Source organism: Nicotiana tomentosiformis, chromosome 6 (genome assembly GCF_000390325.3).
Source record: "Nicotiana tomentosiformis chromosome 6, ASM39032v3, whole genome shotgun sequence".
Lineage (NCBI taxonomy): Eukaryota > Viridiplantae > Streptophyta > Magnoliopsida > Solanales > Solanaceae > Nicotiana > Nicotiana tomentosiformis.
The window spans coordinates 1,777,843-1,790,426 of NC_090817.1; the positions used below are offsets into that span (position 1 = coordinate 1,777,843).

At 38.2% G+C, this 12,584-nt stretch overlaps 1 long non-coding RNA gene across 1 annotated transcript in view; it reads left to right on the forward strand.

Annotated features, from left to right (window-relative positions):
• The window catches only part of LOC138893253 (uncharacterized), a 99,373-nt gene extending 89,266 nt beyond the window's left edge, over positions 1-10,107 (forward strand). Inside the window, exons 2-3 of the long non-coding RNA XR_011408282.1 lie at positions 8,544-8,702; positions 9,975-10,107. This is a non-coding gene — a long non-coding RNA (uncharacterized lncRNA). The remainder of the gene's footprint in view (positions 1-8,543; positions 8,703-9,974) is intronic.
• Positions 10,108-12,584: the final 2,477 nt, after the last annotated feature.

A 12,584-nucleotide genomic window follows, 5' to 3' on the forward strand; every position in this document is an offset into this window, starting at 1 on the left:
TGGCAGCTCCAGGGGTCTGAGGCAAGGTGACCCCCTATCCCCCATGTTATTCATTCTAGTGATGGATGCTCTAAGCAAAATGATGGATCGTGCGGCTGGAGGCTTCTTGAGAGGATTCTCAGCTCCGATTGGGGTGCTCAGTGCCCGAAGAGTCTCACATTTGCTTTTTGCGGATGACACACTGGTTTTCTGTGATGCCGACATGAATCAGTTGACCTACCTGAAGCAGGTCCTGCAGTGGTTTCAGTTAGTATCAGGACTCAAAATCAACATCGGCAAGTCTGAGATTTTCCCGATAGGTGTGGTTACTAATATTGATGCCTTGTCTGGTGTTCTCAGATGCAAGGTGGGTTCCCTTCCCACTACTTACCTGGGTCTCCCTTTGGGTGCTTCATATAAGGATACTACGGTTTGGAATCCAGTGATCGAACGGGTTGAAAAAAGATTAGCAGGGTGGCAGAAACGGTATTTGTCAAAAGGAGGTAAGGAAATGCTTATCAAAAGCACTTGATCGAGTATGCCCACCTATTACTTATCACTGTTGCAAGCACCGGTGAGCATCACAGAAAAACTGGAGCGACTTCAAAGGAACTTTCTGTGGGATGCGGCGAATGGAACTAGAAAGTTTCATCTAGTGAATTGGCAGACAGTCACTTCTTTAAAGAAGTGGGGTGGACTTGGATCGAAAGATCTAGAGCGCCCACGAAGGTGTGCTTTTTTGCATGGCTAGCGGCAAGGGGAGTGATTTTGACTGCTGAAAATCTCCGAAAGAGGGGAATTACACTTGTTAGTTGGTGCTACATGTGTAAAAGCTCAGGAGAAGGAGTTGATCACCTTATGTTGCATTGCCCTGTGTCCTCAGCTTTGTGGAGGGCAATCCTGAATCTCATTGGTGTTCAATGGGTGATGCCAAGCACGGTAAAGGAAATGTTATATAGCTGGGGCGATTTTCGTAGAAGAAGAAAGCAAAAGGCGTGGATAGCTCTCATGTGGGTAGTATGGGGGGAAGAGAAATAGGAGAGCTTTTGAGGAGATTGAGTCTCCTTTTTCACATCTTAAGAATAGCCTTTTATCTTTGATCGCTTTTTGGTGCACTCACTTATCCCCTACTTGTATAGAAGATTGGGCGTCTTTTGTAGAGAATTATGTTCTGATATAAATTCTCTACGTCTTTGGTATACTTTGTGTACACGGGAGTTCTCTCCCTTTTGATTAATACAATTTACCTTATCAAAAAAAAAATAACCTTAAGCATAATTCTGTGAGCTTCAATGTGAAATGCAATATATTGTTCAATCAGAAGGCAAAGAGATATTTACCATAAGAAGCAGGGCCCTTTGATAAAATCAAGCTTCCTGTTGCCTCATTATCTAGATTCAATTCAAATATATTTCTCCATTCAGATCAAGCACAGTATCTATTTTCATCATAGCATTAGACTTCATATGATTGTCATCTCTGTTTCTCAGATTACAGAGAAAATGAAACGGCTAGGGTGCAATCCTGCAACTGTTGCGATAGATTCATCAACAACTTTGATTTATACAGCAGTAGTGTAAGTAGGAGAAGGAAAAGAAGAAATGGAATAGCGTAAGCATAGAATAGTTATCACTTCAAGCCAGAGTTGGATTACAAAAACAACAACCTTTCAATTCAAGAGCGCTGGTAAACAGACAAAGAATTTAACAAGACGAGCGCGGCTCAAATAAATATAGGAACAGGCAAAAGGAGATTCAGGAAGCTGCCATGGCTGCAATTCCAGTAGCATATGGATCACCCAGCCAAGATACAGGCTTCTTCAATGCAAATTCACAGTTTAGTAAAGGTCTGCTTATGCAACTTGTCATCCAATATTTCCGCTAGCAACACGATGAATAAGGCAAAAGAAATGAGGAACTATAAAGCTACATCATTTGAGAAGCCAAAAACCAAAGTTCGATGATGGCATGCATTAAGTACACCATATGCTAAGGGCGAGGAGCAGATCATAAAATTATCAGACGTTTAAATGTAAAGACCAATATAAATGCAAAATATTGATTGAAGGTGAGAAAGAGAACCAGTTTGCTGATGGAGAATAACTTACAGAGAAGTTAGAAAATGAAAAGGAAGGTAGAAATCATATATTGGGTCTCTTTCACGTACCATCAGTGGAATTAAAATATCTTGCTTTTGGTTTTGGCAAACATGTCAACCTGTCTGGGATACATTCTTCATTTAGAAAGGACGAAAATCTAATCAATCTGTCAATTTACCTTACTGCCAAATTAGATGGCTATTCCACTCTATCCTCAATTATCAAAGCTCAGCAAGTCAACTGCAGAAAAGATCTAGCAAAAAATACCAAAAATGAGATCTTTTAAGCAAGACAACAAGTCACTATCGCCATTTCACGGAAACGATTTGAAATAGAAAGGGTTAAGTGCAAGCAGAAATACCAAATATTCCACACATTTTAGGCTCAGATCTTGTTCAAGTCTCATTCAGTCTTTCAACACCGTGATGGCTGCAAACCTTTAGCATGTAAAAATTAGACAGGTTGCCCTGCCAAGCTACGGCGCAAATTATCTGAATGCTTCATTGCATTTTCTAAGAAGAATGTCATCATAGCCCCATCGATTATTTATTTATTTATCATTTTCTCCACACAACTTCTCATCCGACTTGGGTTCGCATGGTGTAGCTCAGTTGGTTAAAGCGTGTGGCTATTATCCACAAGGTCTAAGGTTCAATACCTTCCTATGGCATTTCCAATCATTTATGTCCAGGGATTGAGCATAGTTGATAGATTGATTTGGGTCTACATGGAACCAGAAAAATTTTCTAATCCACACATCTATTTGTCAACCACAGTCAATGAGAAAGAGAAGTGCTTTTGGTTTTTGAAATCATGGGCTTACCAGAGAAGAAAAGTATCCATCTTCTCTGGCACCTCATTCATTTGGTCTGAACCTTGAGCAAAAATTTGGACGAAACATTAATATATTTCAAAGAACAAGAGGACCCGGGTTCTATTCCCAGAAATTTGAGGTTCAGATCTGCATTTTGATCAGGCAAAGAGAAGGCAACCACGCCATGGTTGCAAAACCCATCCATTTGCCAAGCCAAGATACGGGTTGGATTGCCTCAATGCCCGATTTTGTCAGCCCAGCAATTGAACATCATCATTGCCTCTATTACTCAAAATGGGGAAAAGGAAATGTGCCAACACACACACACACACAAGTTTATGGCTGAAGCTGCGGATTGACAACATATGGAGATTAACGCATGTTCTTACATGATCAGAGTCTTTCTGAGTATTTCATGAACAAAGGCTGTTGGTTTAGCTGCTAAAGAAAATCATTGGCACAAACAGAGAGGGGCACCCACCCTTAGGAGAAAATCCCTTCCCTCTGTTAGCCTCAATTCTCTCTCTAGGCTGACTTGTCATGGTGTAATATAGCGCGTCTGACTCCAGATCAGAAGGTTGCGTGTTCGATTCACGTTGGGTTCAAATTCCCGATCCATTAGGGCCCCAAACATTTTATATTAGACTGACATGAGCTTAGATGAAGTGGCATGGACATTGAGGATTAAAATATCCAACCCCGATTTGCTTGGGATTGAGGCTCAGTTGTTGCTGTTGTTGTATGCCAAAGACACCCTAAGAGAAAATTTGAGGCTCAGATCTGTTGAGGAAGATAAGATAATAGAATGAGGACATTGTCATGGCTGCAAACACCGGTTGCATGACACAAAAATCACTTGCCATTCGGGTTGCCCCGCCAAGATATATGTCCATTGTTTTCTTTTTTGATTCATTTGGAGAAAGAAGGAAATCACTGTCGTGGCTGCAAATCCAGTAACATCTAGATTGCCCAGCCAAGATACAGTGTCATTAGATCCCAAGCCTGACTTAAGATATTTTTCGTCAGCCCGCTATGTTGACAGGTGGTAGTGGAGTTAGCAACTAAGAAGCATTAGAAGACGGCAACAATGATATACACCCTAATTTGACCTCCATTTTACATCTTACCATTGGGAGGTCCAGCTAATTTCTCAAGCATACCTTTCTGGGCCTTTCATGCTAATGACAATGTAAAGAAAACACAAATTTCTAATCAAGAAAACCAGTTAGAGCAACCTTTATTTCCTTCTAGCAATGGAGAGGTTAAACGAGAAGCCAATGTGAACTTAAAACAGGCTTAAGCCACTAAATTCAAGTCCAACATCTTTATGTCTTTCACTTTCCTTTAGATTTGGGTTTGCAGAAAAAGCAGCAACGTTCTATTTATATATCTATATCTTTCAACCACCTTCACTGACATAGCAAAGTGCTTTTGGACTGTAATCTCTGAGAAGAAAAGGTACCCATCTTTATGTGATAACTCATTTGTTTGATCTTTAGCTAGAGTTAGAATTTGGAGTAAACCTTACAGATTTCAAAGCTCAAGAGGTCCCAAGTTCGATACCCAGAAATCTGAGGCTCAGATATTGCATTTTGCTTGGACAAAGATAAGGCCGCCACGCCATGGCTGCAAAATCACCGGTTGCATGCAAAAGAGAGCCTCAATTGCAGGCCATCCATGGATTTGCCAGGCCAAGATGTAGGTCGGATTGTCCTCGATGCCCGATTTTGTTAGCCCACACAGTGCATATTATCATCACTGCCTCACGAAAGGCTGTTTGTGCAAATTCCCCCGAAAACACAGACTGAGATCTATGATTGAAGCAGTAGATTGAAGAAAATCCATGCATATGCTTCAATGATTATAGCTGCTGTTTCTGTGTATTTCATGAACAAGGGCTTTGGTTTAGCAGCTAAAGAAAATCATTGGCACAAAAGAGAGGGGCAACCACTGTTAGAAGAGAATCCCTTCCCTCTATTAACCTCATTTCTCATTCTGGGAAGACTTATTGGAAAATTTCCCAATTTATCTTTTCTCATATGAATACATTAGTAACCAAACACTGATTTCATCATGAAAAATATTTTCCATCATACCAAAGACACCCTTTTAAACAACAATGCAATACAATAGGTAACAACCATCCAAACAAGCTATAAGAGTAAAATCGAGGCTCAGATTTGTTGATAAGACAAGAGAATGAAGACATCGGCATGGCTGCAAACACCAGTAGCCATCCGGGTTGCCCCGCCAAGATACGGGTCCCTTTATTTCTCTTGCCCCATTGATTTGCTCAGAGAAAGAAGAGAAGAAAGTATCATCTCAGCCTCTCTCTCTCTCTCTCTCTCTCTCTCTCTCTCTCTCTCTCTTCTTTGTGAGGAGTTGTAGACATGAGTTTAGTTCAACTCCTTAACATAAAGGACCATTTGAGTCAAAAAATTGAACCTTTGCTTCAATTTGAATGCTAGAGTTTCTCTTTACTTTGCAGTTGGAAGCAAAGGTTGTTTGAAATTCATGGGGCTGTTTGATTCATTTTTCTAGGAGGTCACTGGAGTTGCAGAGAGGGGCAACTTGTAAAATCCCTCCTCTCTGCAAGCCTCCTCTCTTCTCCCTGAGGTTTTGTGTCTGCTTATTGCTCATCTAAAAGTTAGTCTTTTAAAGCAGCAAAACATTTAAAAGGCTGTTTGATTCTTTTTTTTTCCTATGTGAAGTCACTGGAGACTCAGATTAGCCTTTCTCAAACATAAGCTAAACCCCGCCATGGCTGCAAACTTAAGAAGCCTTAAGCTGCCATGCCACGATACAGCAAAGCTCAACCATCTGATGAGTAAAGAATGAATATCTTCACTGCCTCATTTGAACTCATTCGCTAAAGAATGGTTTGAAAAAAGGGAAATTTTGAGTGCTCATTGGCTACTGAGAATGCCAGAGAGGAGCAACCACTCAAAGAACTCCCGAAAACTCTCTGAATTCAGCAGACTACAGTTTCCTCCATATCAGGTAAGATTATGAGAGAGAATTGAGGCTCAGATCTGTATTTATACTTAGGCAAAGAAAGTACAGCGACGTCACGGCGGCAATACCGCCAGTTGCACGCAACAAAATCACAAGCATCCGGGTCATTGCCCTGCCAAGATATGGGTTGGGTACTCTTTATGCTCAATGACTAGCTCAGGATGATAGATTGAAAGATCATCACCGCCTTGATAAGGGACTATTTTGCACTTTTTGTAATAAAGTAGTATGTAAATGACTTTTCGGGACAAGTTTGGGGATAATTTTGTATTTTTCCTATGTCGCATCAATGGACATAACAGGTTCAGATTTCAATTTAGTAAGGCATCAGGTTTTATCAGAAACTGCAATGGCTGCAACTTCTCCAGGTTACACCGCCAAGATACAGTTCTTATAATTTCAATGCCCAACTCAAATTGCTCAAGAAAAGCTTTGTCTTCACGGCCAACGTGATTCTCCCTGTTCTTATTTTTTGTTGTTTGGTAATTTGGTTCATAAAGCAAATGAGAGTCTATCGGAAACAACCTCTTTACCTTCAAGGGAGGGTTAAGGTCTACGTACATATCCCACTTGTGGGATTATACTGGATCTTTTGTTGGTGGTGGTGGTTCATAAAGTAGCACGACAGTAGCAAGAAGAGAAACATAAGATGCAACAGCAACAAAAAACAACATAGATACATAGAAAAGATCCATTTTTACACGCATACCACATTTTTCAGAGCACCAGATATCCTGAGTTTGATTTCAGAAATTTGAGGCTCAGATACTGCATTTTGCTTGGATAAAGTGAAGGCAACTACGCCGTGGCTGCAAAATCACCAGTTGCATGCACAACAAGGGATTTGCCAGGCCAAGATACGGGTCAGCTTGTCCACAATGCCCAATTTTGTTAGCCCATAAAGTGAAACATTATTATCATCACTGCCTCTTTTTGTAAAATTATTCCAAAGGAGGAAAAGGAAACACACGCACACAGAGATACACAGAGGTTCGTCGCTAAAGCGGTAGACTGAAGAAGCATATGTTGTTTCTCAGCATTTCATGAACGAGGTTGTTGGTTTAGTAGCTACAGAAAATCACTGGCACAACAGAGAGGGGCAACCACCCTCAACAGAAAATCCCTTCCCTCTGTTGGCCTCATTTCTCTTTCTAGGCAGACTCTTTTTAGGAAAATTCTTGGCTCTCACCTGAAAAGTTGCGAACTTTCTTGTTCTCAGAGTTATAATTAGTAACCAAAGACTGATCTCAACATGAAAAATATGTTTCCCATCATACCAAAGACGGCCTTTTAAAATAACAATACAATGGATAACAACCATCCAAACAAACTATAAGAGTAAGGTTAGAGGCTCAGATCTGTTGATAAGACAAGAGAATGAAGACATTGCCATGGCTGCAAACACCGGTTGCATGACAGAAAGATCACTTGCCATCCGGGTTGCCCCACCAAGATACAGGTCACTTTTAATTTTCTTGCCCCATTGATTTGCTCAAAGAAAGAAGAGAAGACAGTATCATCACAGCCTCAGAATTCTCTAACTTCTGCTTAACAGCTCAACTCCTTAACATAAAGGACCACTTGAGCCAAAAACCTTCAACAGGGTGTGAATGAATAATTTTTCCCTGAGATTTAAAGGGCTGTTTTGTTCTTTGCTTCTTTTTGGGGGGTTGAAAAGTCACTGGAGTTGCAGAGAGGGAAACCACCCTTTGAAAAATTCCTCCTCTCTTTTCTCTAGAGTTTTTTAACAGCCTCGCCTGTTCCGGACATTTTTTGGTTGCTATAGCGAAATGTTGTTATAGAGAACATATATTATAACACATGAAAAATTGGTTCCAAAGAAAACTCGGCCGTTATAGTGAAGTGTTGTTATAGAGGATGGTTGTTACAGAGAAGTCAATATAATTACTGCTTGAAAAAAGTAAATATTGAATATGGCCGGCTATTTGTGTAAAGATCCCAACATTTAAAGGGCTGTTTGAGTCTCTTTATTTTCATATGAGAAGTCACTGGAGGCTCAGATTAGTCATTTCTCAAACATAAGCCAAGTCCTGCCATGGCTGCAAGCTTAAGAAGCCTTAAGCTGCCATGCCAAGACACAGCAAAGCTCAACCATCTGATGAGTAAAGAATGAAATTTTCACTGCCTCATTTGAACTTATTTGCTAAAGAGTCGTTCAAGAAAGGGAAAATTTTGAGTGATCATTGGCTGCTCAGAATGCCAGAGGGGAAACCACTCAAAGAACTCCCAAAACTCTCTGAATCCAGCAGCCTTAGATTGACTGAAACAGTTTCCTCCACGTCAAGTAAACCAAAAGTAAGATTATGGGAGAGAATTGAGGCTTAGATCTGTATTTATGCTTAGGCAAAGAAAGTCCAGCCCCGCCATGGCTGCAAATACCTCGAGTTGCATGCAATAAAATTACAAGCATCCGTGGCATTGCCCCGCCAAGATTCGGGTCGGGTACTCTCTATGCTCAATGACTAGCTAAGGATGATAGATCGAAAGATCATCACCGTCTCGATAAGGGACAATTTTGAGATTTTTCTCACGAAGTTAAGTAAGTAAATGACTTTTCGGGACAAGTTTGGGGGTAATTTATGTAGTTTCCCCATGTCGCATCATGTACATAAGGAGGCTCAGATTTCAATTTAATTGGGCATTGGGTTTTATCAGAAACTGCCATGGCTGCAACCTCTTCGGGTTACCCCGCCAAGATACAGCTCTTATCATCTCAATGCCTAACTCAAATTGCTCTAGAAAATCTTTACCTTCACAGCCACCATAATTCACCATGTTTCATACAAAAATAAGATCCATTTTTTAACGCATATACTGCATTTTTATGCCATTTTTATAAAGATTTCTTGATGTTTGGTTAATAAAACAGCACAACAGCAGCAAGAGGAGAAACAGAAGATACAATAGCAACAAAAACAACAAGGGTATATTAAAAAAATTCATTTTTTAGCGCATATACCACATTTTTGACAATGATTTCTTGCTGTTTGGTTCATAAAACAGCACAACAGCAGCAAAAAAAAAAGAAGCAGAAGATGCGGCAGCAGCAAATACAACATGGGTAAATTAAAAATATCCAATTTTCAACGCATATACCACATTTCTATGCCATTTTTTACAGTAATTTCTTGCTGTTAGGTTCATAAAACAGCACATCAGCAGCAAGAAGAAAAACAGAAGATACCATAGCAACAAAAACTATGTGGGTATATATAAAGATCCAAATTTTAAGGCAGATACCACATTTTTTATGCCATTTTTTAGACATATTTAGGTTTCCCAACATACAAGTCTGTAACTATAATACCCAATTCCATTTTCTCTAAAAATCATAATGAAAGCCCCATTATCATCACTGCCTCTTTTGCAAAATTACTCAAAATCAGGAAAAAATAAACACACACACAGTAGTTTCATAAATCAAGACTTACTCAGGCATTTCGGCTAAAAAATCTACACAGACACACACACACTAGTTTCATAAATCAAGACTTACACAAGCCATTCAGCTAAAAAAATCTCCACACACACACATTTCTTAATCAAGACTTACACAAGCCTTTCAGCTAAAAAAAAACTCCACACATGCACTAGTTTCTTAAATCAAGACTTACACAAGCTAAAAAGTCTCCACACACACACTAGTTTCTTAAATCAAGACTTACACAGGCCTTTCAGCTAAAGAGTCTCCACACACACACACACAGTGAGTCTATAGTTCATAGCTTCTGTTTATGAGTATTTCATGAACAAGGGCTGTTGGTTTAGTAGCTACAGAAAATCAGTAGCACAAACAGTTTTTTCTGCAAAATCCTTGGTTTTCACCTAAAAAGTTCCCAGCTTTCTTCTTCTTAGAGGATAAATTAGTAACCAATTACTGATTTCATCATGCAAAATATTTTTCATCATATACCAAAGACACCCTTTTAACAATAACAATAAAATACAAGCAATTAAGAGTAAAATTGAGTCTCAGATCTGAAAATAAGACAAGAAAATGCAATTTGATTCTCACAAAAATAAGAGAAGAAATATCATCACTCACAGGTTACAGCCTCAGAACAACACACTCGAGCTCAGAGCTTTTGTGTCTGCTTATTGTTTGTCTCGAAATCAGTCTTGTAAAGCAGCAACGTTTTTACTTTTGCCCTCTGTTGAGTGCTTATTTACTGCTTGCTATTGGGATAAGTTTAGTCTCGTACATGTCGAAATGAAAGGGTATTTTGGTCTAAATAAGTAGGAGAACATGAGATGATCAAATCCTAAGTTTGGTTCAGTGGAATCTTTTTTATCTCGTATTGTGTAATTCATTTCGAGTGTTATTTTAGTTAGGCAAAATAGCCTGGGCTACTTAAATTTGCATCCATTTTTCAATTCGATAAATAAAGTTACGTGTTTCTATTTAAATACCTTGACTCATACATTTACATAATTTTAAATATCTTTGACCATTGATCATGCTTATGTGACAACAATATAACTAATGTGGCAAAAATGGGTGTTAATCACGCCACTAAAACATGTGTATACAATGAATATGAAAGAAAAAATTACTAAGATTATAAATAATAAATAAAGAAAGAAAAAGCAAAAAATAAAAATAACAAAAAAAGAAAAAAAACTCCTTTCCAGATACTTTGGGCCCATCCCACATCCCTTTCTCTCCCCGGCTCTCTTTCTTCCGCCGCCATCCCCACCCCCATTTCTTCATCTTCTCCAATTCCTTTTCTCCGAATTATTCCTCTCCCCCCTACCTCTTCCTGGAAAACCACCTTCAAAATCATCATCATCATCATCACTTTTATCACTGTCACCTCAAACACCACTCTCAACCATCAGTATATATAGCACACTTTTGCTATAAGATACAAATAGATCGTCGGAACAGATGAGCGGAATAAGGATGCTAGCAAATTCGAAATTGAGGAAAGAAATATAAGGGGTTGGTCGGAATAGCCATCCTAGGGATTTTGTTTTTCTTTTTTGATGGGTAGAGATGGTTTAAAATTTGCTCAAGCCCACAAACTACTCCGGCGAGCTTGTTGATGCCGACAAAACTTCATACATGGGCTAATACAATTTCAAGGGATTTGGGATTAATCTCTGAAAGGAATATAACAAAAAAAAATTAAGTTTTTTGCTAAATGAGAAGGAACCAAAGAGTTGGCAACACTTTGTAAAACATTTTGACGAGATACTAACCGAAATAGTGACATCGACGATGATAAAACTGAAGAAGAATGGTGGGAGTTGATGGGAATACTTATGCAATGCCTTCGGTCAATCCTATTAATGATTTTTTACTAATTTTTTAAATTGATTTGGGAAAAGGGAGTTACAGTGGAGGAAGCATGTGTTCATGGTGGAAGGTATTGGTGGCCACCCGAAGAAGAAAAAACATAAATTTTTTCCCCAATCTTTTGATAAAATGGTCAAATAAAGATTGAGACCCACAAATTATATGTGTCAAACAATAATAGGTGAACAATGTGATGTGTCAATTATGTCAAAGCGATTGAGGCATACACTCAATCTGAGGTACTTATTTTTGTACTTTTATCATCTTTAGGTGTTCAAATGGGAAACGTGTAAGCTCATTTACCGAGTTGAATAATGGATGCAACGTTAAGTGGGGCTATTTTGCCTTTTAGTTATACAATATCTTCGATCCACTTTAATATAATTTTTAGTTATTTTCACACATATTAAAGAACACATCCTTGACAATAATTAACAATAAAAATTGACCATACTAACTTTCATGATCTCTTTAATTTATTCATTGAAAATATAATAAATATTCCGAGAGTCTTTACTCAAATAACAACTTTGAAAAAATATCTGAAAAATCAAATATTGTGAACCATAAAATAAGGCCATAAAATCAATTGAAGTGGACCGGAAGGAGTACGGTCTTTTATATAGAAATAGGTGAAAAATAACACATAAGCTATGTACATAATAGTATAGTAATATTTTCTATGTGTTATAAATAGAATTGTATTTAAGATGAATGTCTATATTTTAGAGAGATTTTAGGGTTTGTTACCTGGTAGCTAAGTCACTTTTTTTCTATAAATAGAGGGGTTATATTCCATTGTAAATCATCATAAATCAATAAGAATTATCTCTCCCTACTTATCTCTGCAATATTTTTCTTCTTTTATTGTTTTATAACACATAATCAGTACGAGACTCAAACCAATTGAGTAGAGGGCGGTTGTTTAATTTGTAGATGTACTTAATTAGTTGTCTAGCGTTTGATAAATTAAACCCTCGTGGAGAGAAGATATAGGAATTTGCGTGAGACCCTTGGGTGAATACATTGATATTCCTATACTAGAAATCTGGTTCGGTCATCAGACTTTGGAATACGTGCATGGTGCTCAACATGTACATAATATTTAGTATAATGATTGTCAATTGTTCCATGAACTTCCTTCAGGAATTAATTTTGGACTTAAGGTAAGTATTTTGCCTTATTTTTCTCTTTTAAATTCTTGAAATCCTATCATTTGATTTTAAATACAAGCAAAGATAATAAATTTTGCTTATAACTCTAGTAGAGTTTGGAAGAAATTATAATCATCCAAAGTGGTAAAATTTCTATGTCTTACCATGATCAAATTCATGTATGATTGTGGGAACAAGAAGTGA